Below are 14082 nucleotides of genomic sequence, written 5' to 3'. Positions count from 1 at the left end.
CATAAATAAAGAAATTACATGGAGGGTCATTACAACACTCACTTATAAAAGGACTTTCAGCCGCAAAATTAAGATTCAAGAATTACGTGAGGTAACATATAAGTGGAGGAACTAATCCCATATCTCCCGCTCAGCCTCCTACTCCTCAAATTCATGACGATTCTAACATACATTCACCATAAGAATGATCTAGACCTCAAATGTCTCAGATCTATTGTAAAAATAGATACTATATCCTTATTATACATCAGGCGATCATCCTACTCAACCAAATCACACTGGAGCACATGAGACTCATGCGAAATGTACCATTGCATGATTGACACAGGGAAAATAGGGTAATAGGCTGACAATGCTGGGGTAAATCTAAATCATAGTTCACATTACAAACTGTGCTTGAAATATCAAAATGCGTAATTTACCTAGGCCTAAGCTTTACCCTCATCCCAAATCTCATCACACCCTTCATGGGTGATACTCATAGTAATAAGTTTGTCACAAATGACAAATGTCAATGGTCGACATCTACAATCCAAATAACTCTAATATCCACTTTGAGTTGTCCTGAGTCTATCCTTAATTAACCTCACATGAACTATGGTTTCATTAACTAGGTATGCACCATGGGATCTAGGACTCAAAGACCTAACTCAAGTGTTCAAACTCCTACCATAGAAGGCCTCAAATGGGGACATTGTAACGGTATAATAAAACCTATTGTTTTATATAAACACCGCAAAAGGCAGGAAATTGTCTCACTAACCTTCAAAGTCCATAACACTTGTAACGCCCTAAAATGAAATAAGGTGAACTAGAGCCTCTTAAGTGCTTCTCGAGTAAATTTTAAGTTAAATTGAGTTCAATTGGTGTTATTACGATCTGTGTGAAGTTTGATTATGTTTTGAGGTCAAACATCCAAGAACGTCCATGACGTTCGGAAGGTGTGATCTACTTAGGGTAGGTAGTGGAATGGGACGCTATTTATCCAATGCACTAGGTAGGCATTCCGAAAGGGGAGTTTTGGTGAGTCTTATTTTAGTACAAAGAACTAAGTCTCCTAAAAGAATGTACTACTTAGGGTAGGTGGTGTTATGAGACTCTATCTATCCATTGCAATAGGAAGGACCTTCCGAAAGGGGAGTCATGGTGCCAAGTCTTCTAAAAGAATTTACTATTTAGGGTAGGTGGTTGAATGGGATGCCATCTACTCATTGCACTAAGTAGGCATACCGAAAGGGAATTCTTTGTGTGTTGTTGGTTGTTCTTCTATTGTATTTCCATTGAGTGGGTGATTGTTCTCCCGAGGTGCTAGGGTCGCTTTGGTGTGTATTGAAGGAGGCATATGCGTACTTCCTTGATGCCTTACCTTAGTGAGTCTTAGGATGACCTTAGATAGGGAAACTCCGACGGAAATGATGCTTACTTCCTCATTGGCAATACGTTGGAAGCACACTACTTTGGAGTCATTTAAGTCACTATAATGTTAAAGGAAATTCACTATAAATGCTAGCTAGTTCACTGTAATATTTTGCAAGTTCACTGTAAAGTGCTTCCTTTTGTTAAAATTATGGAAATTGTTCTCTAATTGTAAAATGATGTTTCTTATGTTATTTTACTTCTAAATTTATGGTTTTTTTTTAAGTATTTGGCATGAAATGTTATTTTAGTAAAATGTCTTTTTTAGCATGTTTTTGCATATGCCATACTTAGTACATTGTTTTGTACTAACCCCATATTTTCTATATTATATATGTATAGGTTTTGGTAGCAAGGTTGAAGTCTAGGAGGAAAAGCTTGGGAAAGTTCCTCTTAAGAAAAAATGTGTCCTCATATATTCGAGGCATAATTCCTATCTTCTTAGTTTCATTATGTTAAGACTTATTATGTGTCTCTTTCAAATGTAAAAGACCGTGGTATGTTGTGTCTTAAGTTTGCTTGTGACGATAAGATTCTCTAAATATTTATGAATGACTAGTTTTTATGAAATGTCTTGAAAAGTTTTAATTGCGCACTAATTTTATTTCTTATGTAATGTACGATAGGTAAAGGGCTTGTACAAGACCACAATGGGTCAAGTACGCCTTGCCACAAACCGAGGGTTCACCCTATCTTCAAGGGGGTACTTTCGGGTCGTGACAAACTTTGTATCAGAGTATAAGGTTATGGGAAATAGTTTAGAGTCAAAAAGTCTCACCAGCCACATTTAGTTGTATCTTGGTCAATGGTATCAGTCACGAAACATCCATGTACAAGAGGCTATAGAACGATAGAGTTTCACTTTCTTCATTACTCTTTAATCATTTAATAGAGCTCCACCCAATAAGGCCTCTCTCTCTCTTATGTTCCCTTGTCCGGTGGTCTTATAAGTATGATTGCTTGGAAGAAGAGATATTTCTAAGTTTGAGGGGGAGAAAAGGTGAGTTTGATGTTATGATGGTTTTGTGGCTAGAAGAGTAGATATGAAGGTAAGTGTTGAAAATTGTGATGTGATGCCATTTATGACTAAGTGGGATTTATGAGATTGGAAACATTGTGATGAGAAACTTTATGGTGGTGTAGTTATAAGAATGGTAATAATTATAGTGATTTGATGAGGCACCTTTTAGAGGAAATGAGTTACCTTGTGATTATGCTTAGTGATGGTAGAAATGTTATAATGTGTAAATTTGAGAAATGTTGAAAGAATGTGGAGATTTTGTGGGAGTAGAGGGCAACACTCTTGTATGGTTAATGTTTGAATAGTTGTTCTTGTGATTTGGTTGAGGTTGTGCTTTAGGATTAAACTAAGGATGAAGTGTGGTATGAATGGCTAGTAATAGAGTGTTGTTCCATGAGATTGAGTTAAGTTGTGCCTACGAATCGAATGAAGCGATGTTTAAATGAGTTTGTCTAGGCTTTAATCCTAAAAGGGAAGTGTTATGCTTAACTTGTAAGGTTGATGTTTAGTCTTAATGTGCATAAGCTAGGGGTAGTGTGAGTTGTTACCTTGTGAGAAGTATAATGGTGCTTTGAAGTATGAGACCTTGAAGATGGGTTAACCCTAAGTGGGGGAGAATGAGTTTAATAAAAAGACAGTTGATATCATCATCTTTCCTTTTTGTTCTTATTCAAGCTTAATACCAAATCCTTATTAGTCTGGTAATGATTAAGAGTCTTGCATGATGAAAGTTGAGTAGAATTTTATGTAATGTACTTAGTCCAAGAGAACCCTCAAGGATCACTAAGTGAGAGTGGTAGAATGGGTTGCTACTCTCACATTGCACATAGTAAAACTTACAAAGTCTCTTTGGAGTAAGTTAGGATAGTCTTGTCTCTCATATTGTTATGACATCTTGTTAAAGTTTCTTGAAAGGTGCATTATTGAAATTTTAAGCATGTGACACAGTGAAGTTTTACGTTCACTGTAAGTAAGTCCAAATTTTTGAGAAAATTGCATTTTCATGAATAATGGTTTCATTGTGTTATTAGATGAGTTTATATGGTATTATACTTCATATGATCATGCCCTCGTGATGAATTTCTAAAAGAATGAAATATTGAAATTTTAAGCATGCTAAACAGTGTTACAATGATGTTCACTATAGGATTTTTGAATTTAGAGTAACTCTCTTGCCTTTGATTGAAGTTTCAATGTGTGCAAATGTGTTGAATAGTAGAGTTTTAAATGTTGGAGAAGGTAGTTCCTCCACAAGTGAAGGATAAGAGAATATTTTGAAATGTGAAAGTTTTGCAAAAGTGCTAGTGTGGCAAAGTGTTTGAAAGTTTGCAATTGTGCTCTTTGTTAGCTGATTCTTTGATTTTTAATGTTTGAGCCTTGATTGTAATGTGTTATGTGATTCTAAATGGGTCCTTCCTGTTCGTGAAGTTTTATTGTCATTCAAAGACGAATGTTATTCAAAGTGAGAAGAATGTAACGCCCTAAAACAAACAAAGATGAACTAGATCCTTGTGAGTGTTTCTCGAGTAAATTTTAAGTTAAAATGATTTAAATACTGTTCTGAAGCAGTGTGTGAAATTTTGTTAAGTTTGGAGGTCAAACGTCCAAGAACATCCATGACGTACGGAAGGTGTGCCTTAGAAAACGTTCATGCGTCTTGAAGTGTTTGAGTCAGTTTTATCAGTTCATTTTTTGTTGAATTTTGTGTTAGATATTTCTAAGACCTATAAGTCTATGTTTAGGGGTTTAATGTTAGGGTACGACCCCACCTAGGAATCACGAGTGGCCCTAGAACCGGACCCCACCTTTTGGCAACAAGCTGCCAAAACAGTGACAAAACGATGACCCAAGGGACGATCCATAGACCATGGGCTTTGATTGGACCTGCAAGGTAAGTTGGAAAGGCTCCAAATGTATCTGAGTCTCAATCCACGAGACCCACCAACGTACCGTTGATAGGCAGAAGGTATATTGGTTAGCAACCGTCAACGAAAGCTGTCAAAAAACTGTCTTTTCCTTTGAAGTCTTGGGGTGTTTGGGATATTCACCCCATGTCTTTTATGAACCTAAGAATTTATTTTTATGGTTATTTATATACATTAAGGTACTTCAAACCCTAAGAACTAATTTTAGACTCCTCTTCCTAAAACCCAAAACCCCTCTCCCTTACAAGACTCTCTCAAGTAACCATGGAGGCTAGAAGTCAAGAAGGAACTAGGTGAGTTGTTGGCGGTCTTTTCTTCATAAAAATCATTGTTTTTTCATCAATGTTAGGTATGGTATCCATTCTTCAACTCTCTTACATTCAAGGATACCCATTCTAAAAGATTTCAAAAAGAGTTTTAAACCCTAGTTTCTTTTATCTTCAACTCTAAATATGGGTCTTGCATGAAAAAGTTTTGAATAACTTAATAATGAATTTTATAATTTTATTTTATGATTTTAAGGTTAAAACTTCAACTAAATCACGTTAAATCTTTTCATCAAATTTTTGCTTAGAGAATGTGTTAAATAAACATGAATTGGTATTCTTCGAGCTTTGGTTTCTTACAGTTGTTATTATTGTTTAGCTACTGCCGAAGGATTATATAATGATGAAATATTGAGTAAAGGTTTTTATAAAAAGGTAAGTTGGTTAGTATTTAGCTTTAATTTTTAAATGCTTTTGAGTGGTATAGTCCACCTTCTTGAAGGCGGTGTATACTTGAATTGTATGAATTTAAAGTTACTAGTTTATTGTGAATGAGTATATTCAGGATTGTTATGTGAATTAAGATGATAATAATGCTATTATTGTTAAATGTGCCTTATGAAGCTATTATGTGAAGTATACTAGAATGTATGCTTAAATGAAGTGATTCTTGTTAATTGTTTTATGAAGCTTGTTATTAGAAGATTGCTATGGATTATGTCTAAATGACTTATATGATTATGCGAAGCATGTGAATTGTCTAATGTAATGAATGAAGGTTTAAGCATGTATAGAAGTTAAATGTAAATGAAATGATGCTTATGTGCAAGGTGTGGTCACATGTACACACACACTTGAAAAAATGAAGCTAAGTTAAGTCCGAAAGGGGAGTTTTGGGGTGAACACTCTACGTGATTTGAGATGAAGTGTTTAGTAGAAAACCCACTATATCCTAAGAGCTTTCTAAGATAGGGCGGAGGATGAATTCCCTTCGTGATTTGCGATGTGGTGTTCACTAGTTATCCTTAACTTATGACTTATAATGTTGACAATCCGTGGAGAGTTATGCAGAGGACCGAGAGGATATGAAGAAGAGGTGGTTACACTTCGTGAGTTGAGATGTTATATTCCAATGTACCGAAAGGGAATTCTTTGTGTGTTAGTGGGTGTTCTTCTATTGTATTGCCATTTAGTTGGTGCTTGTTCTCACGAGGTGAGTACGCGAAAAAGAAGGTAGTCTTGAGGGTCTCTTTGGTGTGTATTGAAGGAGGCATATGCATAATTCCTCATGTCTTACCTTAGTGAGTCTTAAGATGACCTTAGATAGGGAAACTCCGACTGAAACGATGCTTACTTCCTCATTGGCAGTACTTTGGAAGTCCACTACTTTGGAGTCATTTTAGTCACTGTAATGTTAAAGGGCATTCACTTTTAATGATAGCTAGTTCACTGTAATAATTTGCAAGTTCACTGTAAAGTGCTTCCTTTTGTTAAAATTTATGGAAATTGTTCTCTAAATGTTAAATAATTTTTTTATGTTATTTTACTTCTAAATTGATGAATGTTTTAAGTATTTGGCATAAAATGTTATTTTAATAAAATGTCCCTTTTAGCATATTTTTGCATATGTCATACTTAGTAAATTATTTTGTACTAACCCCATACTTTTCTATACAATCTAAGTATTGGTTTTGGAAGCAAGGTTGAACTCTATAAGGCAAAGCTTTGGAAAGTCCTCTCAAGACAAAGTGGTTCCTTATATATTCGAGGGCATAATTCCTATCTTCTTAGTTTCTTTATGTTAAACATATTACGTGTCTCTTTCAAATATAAAGGGTCGTGACCCTAAGTTTATTATGTTGTGTCTTAAGTTTTCTTGTGACGATGAGATTCTCCAAATATTTATGAACGACTAGATTTTCTTAAGTTTTCATGTCTTACGTAAGAAACGATAGTTAAAGGGATTGTACAAGACCCCTAAATGGTCAAGTACACCTTGCCACGAACCGAGGGTTCTCTTTGACTTCTAGGGGGTACTTTCAGGTTGTGACAACACTGGCCCACAACATATCCTCAAGAGCATTAATACTACGTTCTCACTGGCCATTAGTCTGCGTGTGAAATGTTGTGTTCAGATCGACATAGGCGCCCAACTTCCCCCGATATACCCTCCAACAAACATAGGTGAACTGTGAGCCCTATTTCAAATAATAGAAACATGCATACCATGAAGGTGGACTACCTCTAATTGACGTATAAACTCGAAAGAAGTGTGTTGGCTTGGTCAATCGATCCACGATGACATAAATGATGTCAACACCTCTAAAAGTCTGAGGTAAACCCACCACGAAATCTATGGTGATGCGCTCCAACTTAAATTGAGGAATAGTAATCTCTGCAACCCACAGGACCTAAAATTCTTGGTCTTCATATGGTTGTCAGACAGGCAACATGACACATAGTTCGAGATGTCCCTCCTCATACCGCTGCACCACTAATGTTGCCTCAAGTCACTATACATCTTAGCAGCGCCCAAACATTGATAAAATTTATGGAATCACGGGCCTTGGTAAGGATCATATGAATTAAATCCCCAACTATCGAACCACACAATCGGCCGTCAAACCTCAAAACCCTTTTGATCCAAAAATTTTCTGCCTTATATCCCCTGCCAAGAATTTATGTCTAAGTACAACTAGAGATTGATCCTCCAACTAACAAATGTGTAGCTCATTAAGTAGATGATTGGACACCTATGTTAGCTGACAACAAAGTAGTATATGGAAAATCAAGCTTGATCATCTATTGGCTAAGGACTTAATATCCGCATTGGCCCTTTCCAGACTAAATAGAATAGAGAGATCATAGAATTTTAGAAACTCAATCCAACGACGCTGCCTCAAATTAAGATTCGTCTAGGTCATAATGTATTGAAGGATTATGTTATGAGTTTAGATTTTAGTAATGAACTCCATATAGGTAATGCCTCAAAATATTAAGCGTGAAAACTACCGCCACAAACTCCAAGTAATAAATGGGATTGTTGTTGTCATACAACTTAAGTTGGCTCAACGTTAAAGCAATAATCTCCAACCAAACAAAGGGAACATCTTGGTAATTCAATTGAGTCAATCGAGCTACTATAGTGAAGAATCTGTTTTCATAATGCCTGTAATGTCATACCAATCATCAATAGACTCAATCTTTTCAAGGTCAACCATAATGACATCTGTGGATACCACGTGCGTCAAGAATGTTACTTATTCAAGCTAACACTCACACTTTGAGAACTTCGATTGCAAATGATGATGTCTTTATGTTTGGAGCACTATTCTCAAATGTTGTGCATGCTCACTATGGCTTTGCGCATATACCAACATATAATCAGTGAAGACTATGATGAATGAGTCTAGATAAGACTTGAATACACGAGTAATCAAATTCATGAGGTTGCAGTGCCCTTATTCAACCCTAAAGACATTACCAGGATCCAAAATGGACATAATGAGTCTTAGATATTGTCTTAGGGATGTCCGCTGCTCTAATCATCACCTCATGGTACTCAGATCTCTCTTCAATCTTAGAAAACTTTCTTATTCTTTGAAGCTGTTTGAAAAGATCATCAATACAAGGCATACGATAATAGTTCTTCACCACCTTATCCAACTGCTTGTAAACAATACAGATTTGCATAGTACTGCATTTCGTTTTCACAAACAAGATTGGGGAACCCTTATGAGATACTATAGGCCAAATGAATCACTTGTCCAAGAGATATGAAAACTACAAAGTGTGCTCTTTTCATGGTACATACATTATGGTAGGACTTAAATAGGACGAGTACTTTGCTAAGAATATATGGTTAAATCAATCTCCTACTTCAAGAGTAGGCTAGGTTGGTCGGCAGGAAAGATATTTGTGAACTATCAAACCATGGGCACTTAATCAACTGTAGGGACCTTCCTACTAATATCTCATAATTAAGACAATTATGTTGACCACTCACAGAAACTAACCTCCAGGAAGGTACATAACAAATAACCAAAAGTGCCTTAGAACTATAAAAATCCTTCCATATCAGTATGGGAATATGAGCCATGACTAAAGTAACTCTCTTGGCAATGAAATCAAAGACCATATAGTGTGGATATAATTAGTCGAGACACAAGATCAAATGAAAATCCACAAACTAATAAGAATAAGATCTATTAAGGTATTATTACCCCGAATAATCACCACACATGATCTAAAAACTTTATCCACTACTAAATGATACCATATTGAGTCAAAAGACGCAATGATACAACTGAAAGCTAAGGACTAACACCCAAACGAGGATTATATTAAGAAACAAACAAATAAGTAGAATTAGGATCAAATAAGGCTGAAGCTGACTAATGGCATAAGAGAATTGTACCTATGATCATATCATTTGACGCCTCGGCCTTTAATCTAACTGGAACTTCATAGAAATGGATATGGGAGCCTCTATGACACGCATCCACTTCCTCTCCAAATACCCCGATGTTGACCTCATATTATACGTAGATGGCCTAACTCTTTTACTAATCTCTCTACCTAAGGATCTAGTAAGGTTGATCTCGAGGTAGGGCATACTCTGGCAACTTGTCAAACTCTTACACATAGAGCAACCCCACAATAATCTTCTCTCTATTGGAGGCCAGCCAGTATGACCTAAGGGACCTGGCTAAAACCCAAATTTTCCCTGACTCAAACCGATGCTATAACCAATTTTACGGTGCTGTTCACATACTAATACCTAGAATGATGCCTAAAGCTGGTTGCTAGGTTTACCCGACTTGAACCTCTTATGAGCCCTGTTCTGAGTGTCCCTATTTTTAATATGGGCCCCACTAAAGCTTTCATCCTGTCTTGAGTTTTTGTAACTGCAACCATGGGCTTCATGGAATATCTAATCAAGTGTGTGGGAATGATCCACTATATCAAAAAAAGAGCGGCCCGCTGACATCATAAATTACAACTCAATATGCAACTGCAACCTCAAACCTCTAAGGAAGAACTTTACTCTCCCATTATTTGTGGTAAAGATCATGGTAGCATGATTGGATACCTCGTAAAATCTTGCTACATACCAAGATACCTTCATAGAGCCATTCTCCAACCTTGAGAACTCTTCAGGGAGTGTATATCATGGATATGTGACAGTCTGTGGAATTAATGTAGCAAGAAAAGCTTAAGAAAACTCGTTCTATAAATAGAAGAGACCTAACTGGTTTGTTCTTTATGAATGAGTGACACCACTATCTGGCCTACCCATATTATTGATAAGCTATGAAGTCGGCTTCTTTAGACTCCACTAACCCTAAAGTGCGCAGTCGCTCCTGGTAAGTAGTAAGGAACTCTTAGGCATCATAACCAATAACACTAGAAAACCTCGGTCGTCACTGTATCAATAACACTCCGATCATTTTCTTCTCCTCAATGTCATAACTTTGTCTAAAATATTTGACTGGTTTGGGGCCGATTTTGGCATCTCCTGAACCTCTAGGGCTGCTGATGTAGTCTAACCCTCCGAAAAATATCCTACTCTAGAACATGTGCTATGACCTCTTGATTCTATTGAATGCCCCCAATATCTACTAGAATATGTGTAATCATAGATAGATGATTAGGGGATGAAGAAGGTGTAACAAGAAGCTAGGGTAGTCTTAGCCACATAGACTTGGGAAAAATCTAGTAAAAAAGAGGCTTCAACTCTAGCTCCAGACTCCTACCTCTCGGTCTAGCGCTGCAGCCCAACCTTGAACTCTAGGTTGACTACTAATACCCCTGCAATCCGTCCTGCGATACCGTAAAACACGTAAGATCCCATGAATCAACTGGATAACAAAGCATGAAAATAAATCAAAATAGGTAAAGTAGAAGTGTAGTATATCAACACTTATAGGTCGATTCAAATCTTACCTTAAGGCCAAAAAATCATTTCCAAAGGGTATATATATCATATACCTATGTAAAGGATTTAAAATAGGAAATCCCAACTATTGAATCCGTCGTAGTAGTAAATAAGTTTTAAGAAGCGTTCTAATAAGTTTTTCCCAACTAAGGAAATTCACTTTGGCATAGATCTTCTTCCGAATACCCACCCAATTTCGATTTCTCTATTAAGAATTTCTCCAGCCGATCTAAAGGAATTGAAAAAATAGTTGAAAGACCTTCTAGATAAGGATTGAATTGGACGTAGTATTTCATAGTGGGGTGGTCCACTATTGTTTGTGAAAAAATAAAAAAGTTCTCTCAAAATCTGCATTTATTATCAGTTGTTGAAAAAAGGCACATACAAGAATAATTAACCCATCCGGAGGATTGATCATTTTTCGAGCAACATCATGGTACTAGTTGCTTTATTAAGATAGACCTAAGATCTAGCTATAATCAACTCAGAGTAAGAGATAGTGACATCTCAAAGATAGCCTTCAAGACTCGGTATAATCACTATTGATTTTTAATGATATCTTTTTGACTAACATAATCTCCTTAAAATGGTGTTCAAACAGTATATGGACTTGGTTTTCATTGTCTTTATTCATGATATCTTGAGTTATTCTCGGAATCAGGTAAAGCATGTTGCTCATCTAAGAGTAGTTCTGCAAACTTTCAAAGATCTCAAATTTTTCTGTAAGTTTAAGGAATGTGAATTATGCTTACAATTTGTCTCTTTCCTTGATCAACTGGAATCTAGAGAAGGGACTCGAGTGAATCCTCAATGAATTGAAGAAGTACACCACTAACCATGACCCACCTCTACGACTGATATCAAAGTTTCTCGGGTTCATCTTGTTATTATCTGAGGTTTGTTGAAGGATTTTCATCCATATCTTCCCCATTAAACTAGTTAAATGAGAAACAAGTCAAGTTTTAGTGCAGAAATGAGTGTGAGAAAAGCTTCTTAGAACATAAGACTAGGTTGACTACAACTCTAATTTTAACTCTAGTAGTGTAACATTTCAAAAGTTCAAGGCATGTTGTAAACCCTAAAATAAATTTAATGAGGTATAAGCACTTTTATAAGACCTATATTAATTATTATAAGTCATGTATGAGGTTTAGGAACCAAAACATTCAATAACGTCCATGACGTTTGGAAAATTGGTTGAAGGACCTACTAGCGTGCCTTAACCAATTTGACTAGCTTATGAGAGTCATAAATTCATGAAATGTAGTAAAAAGTGTATAAAATGTATTTAATTTGATTCATGGTTTAAATGTTTGGGTGGACTACCCAAGAACCAACCAAGGGTCCTTGAGGAGGACCCTTGCAAATTAATGTCAACACAGTCTAGGCAGTGTGCATCGACGAGATACAGGTGACGCCCCATGTATGGATCGACTGGGCGTCGTTCCCTACAGTCAACCAACACATAGATAAATGAAGGAATCACCTGACTGCATCAATATCTTACCGAGATTATGGTTGTGCAGCACAGAGGCACGCTTGTCCGTTGATGGACTCACAATCCGTCGATGGGTGTATCTTTTGTGCACAATTTGAATTAAGTTCATTTAATTAATTAAGTGGTTTGATGGTTATTTAGGGGATTATGGAAGCCTTATTAACTAATTTAACCCCTCATATAAAGACCCCAACCCTCATTAGCCTAAACACAACTTCCAAAATAAACTCTCTTCCTTCTCTCTTCTTTCTCTCTCTATTTGAAGACACCATTGAATAGAAGCAAGGGGTGGGGGGTTTTGGTCTGGAAGGTGAGGATTTGACCATAAATTATTCATCAAACTTTAAGGTATGGGATATATTCACCTTTGAGACATCTTTACTCAAAGGGTTCCTTCAAAATATTTCAAAAATTTGAGTTTGGAAGTAGATTTCATCTAATCTTGAAATTGAAGTTATGAATTGAGTTGTTGATAATTTCATTAGGTTATATTAAATATATGAACATGTTTTTTAACTTGATTTTGATAATTGTTGATTGTTTGGTTTAAATTGAAGAACATGATCCTCAACCCCAAACCCTTGGTTGTGATCATGACCTATATTGTATTATGATCATTCAGTTGACTTTGTTATTGATTAAATTACTATCCTATTGTGTTCTTATAAATTAATTAAGACGAAAAATAGGTCTATAATTCTAGTTCTTGAGATATTATTTAGGTTATGGAGTATATTATAAAGTTTACCTAAGTATCTTCTCTTAAGCTACGATCTAGTGTTAAATTGTGTTAAAGATATGAAATCGGCCCTGTTATCTTATTGTCTATCATTGTGTGATGATTTTACTCCCATATATGGGATAGGTTATGGGTCGATGGTAAGACCTTTGTGATGAACAATGAAGAAGACTTGGTAATACGTATTTTCTTTATATTTACATCCAATTGTGATTAATTGTGGTTAAGTTGTGATGTTATATTAGAGTAAGCCTTGTATTAGGACTGATTGGATGGTACGATGTTAAATTGAAATGTCTTGACTATGTTGTGAGGTTTATTAAGGTGTATGAGTTATAAGGATTGTTATAACTATTAATGTGCATTATTATGATATGAAATGCTAATGTGCTAACCTCACTTATATGAACTTTGATGAAAGGATTTATAATCATACAATTCATATTGAGATATTGATGATGATTATTATACAAGGGGTAGACCCTATGCCCTAAACTAAGCTATGATTGATAATCAAAGGCTTAAAGACATTTCAAAAAGGGGACTCTAGCTTAGCAGTTAGCACCGAGTGAATTAGATTGAGGAGTGTCCCTTCCCACATCAAGAAGGTAATAGAACTAAAGTACTCTTGACATTGGAGGCTACAATGCATGGAGCATAAAGAGGGTCTCATCTATATCTCCTAGTTCTTGAACTATGTTGCCCCCGTAGGAATACTAACTTGTGGATCCACGTAGTTGCTATGTTTTATGTTTTAGAATTACCTTGCGAAGTAGTCCTCGTTCTTTTGGTGTAGGGTTGTATGACACCGGATTACACACAAGCTCATGTGGTCTATGTTGGATAAGGAAATATGTTCCCAAAAGGTAAAATGAATTAAAGGATTGAACTCTAACAAGGATAACCTAAGGGGTCTAGCTTAGTCTAGGTAGGGGTGTTGCACTCTATTTAAGCATTGCACTAGTTATCCTTGAGAGGAGTCTTAGGAGGATGCTCCTATGTATGTTTATGTATATGATGATATATGTTATTTATATGAAATGCATGTACATTATTAATAATATACGTAGACTAGTCCGGTTATAAGTACGTGTTGGCTTATATTGTTAAAGTAAGATGAAATGCATAAGTAAATGTCATGTTATGCGAAGTAGGGAGTTATTCATGATTCTTGTTGGGTTACTTTATTAAGTAAAGTTATTGGGCATTACTTAATCATTACACTCGATAATTTGATAGGGGTTCATGGATAGTTGTCTTGCTTTACTATATTGAAATT

The sequence above is a fragment of the Solanum pennellii genome, chromosome 5 (assembly GCF_001406875.1).
Source record: "Solanum pennellii chromosome 5, SPENNV200".
Classification (NCBI taxonomy): Eukaryota; Viridiplantae; Streptophyta; class Magnoliopsida; order Solanales; family Solanaceae; genus Solanum; species Solanum pennellii.
Note: the sequence above shows the minus strand (reverse complement) of the source record.